Below are 4,127 nucleotides of genomic sequence, written 5' to 3' on the forward strand. Positions count from 1 at the left end.
CCAAAATTGCCAAATGCATGTTTAAAGAGCCATCTGGAAACGCAAAGCAGATGGTCTCATTTTCTACTGTCTGCTGTTTTAAAAATTTTCCAACACCACTTTTGTTTCCATTGTACCAATTAGACAACGCTTCAGATAACTTCAGAGCAAAACCGCAAAGAGCAGCAAGCGAGCAAGCAGGGAATTAAAAATAACACACCGAAAACCAGCAGCCAAGATTCAACAAAGTCCTGCATGTTACAAATGTGTGAAAATACGACTCAAAACAGCACATGTCACTCCGCAGTTCATCTCCTTACACTGGCTCCCAGTTACTGCTCGCATCAAATTTAAAACTCTGCTGCTCGCTTACAAAACAGCAACAGAAACGACTCCTCCTTACCTAAACTCTCTCATCCTGCCAATGAAAGGCTTCTGATCCAACCTTCACAACAGGGTCCTAAGACTCTAACGAGACTCTTCTCCTCTGTCGCCCCCCAGTGGTGGAACGAACTTCAAAACTCCATTTGATCTGCAGAGTCCCTTGGCACCTTTAAGAAAAAGCTAAAGACCCAGCTCTTTCATGAATACCTACACGCTTCATGATATTGATGATGGTTTAGACAGAGGGGCTCCTTGTCAACAGGAAAGACAGGCAACTGCTTGGGGCCCCTGACCAGTAGGTGCCCCCCCCCCCCCGAGGGCTGAAAAACTTTAAACCACAGCAGTGATTAAAAATGTGACAATTTTGCAATCACAGTACCTCCCTAAGTGGGCCCCAGCTGACAGCACTCACTCTCATTGCTCTGCTAAGTGTCGCATGCATTATCACTGAGAAAAGCAAAGTTTGATAATGAAAGAGAAATGAAGGAATGATCCATCTATAGGAGACCAAAAAATAAAAAATAGGGAAAAAATAGGAAGACGAGTAATAATCGGGACACCAGCACACACTATAGTGATGAATGCTGGATGGAGGGTCCCCCCCCTATAAATGTTTTTCCTATACGGCCCCAACAGACACTAGAATCACCAGTGGGTTTTAATCCACACAGCAGCTTTGTGTCTGATCAGAATTAAAGCTGATTGTTTGCACTTAATGACGTTGTTTTCTTCACTCCGGATCGTTGCTTGTGTTGAATGGTCATTAACAAAAGAAGACATTGTGCTCTGAGCAAGTGGACAAAGCACCAAGAACAGAAGGGCAGAGAGAGAACAAATAATTATATTCAGCTGTTTTCATTTGGCAAACAAGTGGTGCCGAAGGGAACTTGGATGTGTTGATGGAGGGATTTTGTGAGACAGAGAAAAGGAAAACTAAAAATTGCATCTTTCAAAGGTTTTTGTTCTTTCCCGGATAAAGGTTCACTGCTACAAAATTATTGTTTATAGTTTAACTGATTCCAAATGAGTTGAGGTACATCATGGAAGGATGCCGCAAGCTAGTATGAGCGAGCAACTCGAGCTGCACTGTTACACACTTTGTTTGAGTCATTCTCCACAATAACCTGACAAACACATCCTTCTAATTTGTCCGTTTACTTTAGCTGCAGGATTTAGGTTGTCTTCTTCTGCTCTGTCATAGGCTATGCTTCCCCGCACCAGTATGAGCTTTCAGCCACACCACCATCCAGCTACAGGCTACAGCTAATGGGGTTTAAAGTGGCCTTATTATGCTCTTTTCAAATGTTATATTTTCACACTGTAATCTCTCTGCAGTATAGTTTTGCATGATTTGGTATTAAAAATAACATGTTATCTCGTCCTGCTGTCTGTCAAAACCATCGACAGTGGACAGTCCTCTGAGAGTGCAGCCAGGATATGTAGAGCTCCCCCTGCTGACTGGATGCAGTATGGGTAATTAACCCTGCCTCCTCTATGATAACAGAAAGTACTAAAACTAACAATACAGTCATTGAACTTTTCATAACTGTCAGTCTGTTCTGAACCCACACAGGAATCTGGTCTGCTGTGGAATGTATGGTTCTGAGGGGTCTTTGAATTTTTATTTGTAAGTTTAATGTATGCTACGGTTAGCAGAAGGGGCAGGGCTGTCACATTTGCGTTTTGACCAGCCAGCTCCTGTCTGTGCATGTCATATCTCTAAATTACGTCACCAGCCAAATATTGCAGCGCCTGTTGTGAGAGTGAGAAATGCTGTCAGTTGTGATAAACAATCTATGGTCAGTCGGACTTATGCGATTTCATGTACTGTCTCTTTAAGGCCCTTCCTACAAGCCTACCTTTTTCTGATTGACAAGCATGTGGAATCGTGGGAACGTGGGCATTTCCTTGTGCACTGTGCTTGGGGCATATGACCATATAAGGAGTTCTGTGATTTTGTGATGTCACAAAAACCAAAACAATAAAAAAAACTGTGAAACCTGGTGTTTAGAGCAGACTGCAAACTGGGCTTTTGAAGACCGGGGGCTTATTCAGACATATTTAAATATTGATTCGATACCTTGCCCCATTTAGTATAAATATCTAACATTGTAATCCTTTATCCAGTTAGTATGTCTGAAAAAACAAACCCCCCCCCCCCCCTTTAAGGTATTTTCTCAAAATGTCTGCATGTAAAATAAGTCAGCGAGAAGTGATGATATCAGACAACCTAGAAGCTCAACGAAGAACATGTTCTGTTCCTGCAATAAACATTTCAAACCATAAAACATGTTCAATTGTCCGACTGAGCTGCTAGTCTGCCAGTAAAGTTAATCATTGGAGAAATGTTGGGTTACTCCATATCTATACTAAAAGCTCATTGTTCTCAGCCCAGTGAATACAAAATATGTATTTTCATTGAGGCTGATTCGTTCTGTGGTTGTCCATTGTTCACTTTGCAGCATGTTTTAATGCTCTTACACAATGCCAACCCAGAGTCCACTATTCTTCCAGACCTCCATTCAACCCGTCTTTTCAACTGCGTTTGTGCTTCTGCCAGTCATTCTCTGTGTCCAATTTAAACCCATTCTGACCATGATGCCAATTCCATTTCTACCACCCTGGAGGGCTTTGTGTTTGTCAGAGTCCAACAGTTCACATTGGGAACCTCCAGCAGTGAGAAATACATAATTACAAGAAATATAGTTTCTCAGTCAGCTTTTGGCATTTAGAAAATGCTGCGAGGACAAAAACAGCAGGGAGGAAGGGATGGGGAGACAGAAAAGGAGACTTTTTTTTTGTTTGCAACCTTTAAGCAGAGCAGAAAAAATCTGCAACATTTTTTACTTAAAAATGGCCTGCAGTAGCACCTTCTAACTCCAGATCCTGAATTACTTTGAACATCTTCTGTTTCAGCACAGCATGAAGTTCCAGGCAGCTAGCAAGACTGATTAATTTATTAGAACTTTCCATCCTGCATTGAATCACTCCTTCACTCCTTTTATCCACCCAGACATCAGAGATGGTGGATGATATTGTGGAAAGTAAAGAAGTGTCTATGTTTCCAAAAATGAGGGATACACATCTTGTCAACGACCAATGCAATGTGACTAACACACATAGTCTAGTAGTCTTAATATCCACAAAGGCAAGGAGTCAGCTTTTCTTAGTTGACCACAGAAGAAACAGGAATCAAGGCTTTAACATTTAATCAACAGCTGTTTGTCTGGTGGGACATCGTCAAACCGTTTAGTCAGTCTGAGCATCTCTAAGTGCATTCACAGCTAACCCGTTTGGTCAAATTTGAAACAAATTCTGCTGCACTTTGTCGGATAGTTAGTTTGGCTTGGGGTGGTGTGGATGCTCAACCGAACTCTGGTGCGGAACAAAGAACCTTACTCTGGTACGCTTAAAAAAAGGGGGGGTCTCGGTTTGCTTCCTAGTGCACCAGAGTTCGGATGCCATAAGTGAGAACACATCCCGGACCAAACAAGGAAAGTGAACCAAAATGCAGTGCATTGTGGATTAAATTTGTTCGTCTGTAAACGATGTCAAATAGGTTTGACGAGTGTGGCTAACGTTAGCATTGCTAACAACTCCAGCCTTCAGTTCTCCTTACAGGTTAACATCCACATGCCTGTGCTTGTTACACATTTCTCCGACCGATATGCCAGTTTATCCTGACACAGCCAACAAATAACTTTATCTCCATTTTATAGATCAAAACACTGCCAATCTGCACCGCACTACGGGATGTCATTCTT

The sequence above is a fragment of the Labrus bergylta genome, chromosome 7, assembly GCF_963930695.1.
Source record: "Labrus bergylta chromosome 7, fLabBer1.1, whole genome shotgun sequence".
NCBI lineage: Eukaryota > Metazoa > Chordata > Actinopteri > Labriformes > Labridae > Labrus > Labrus bergylta.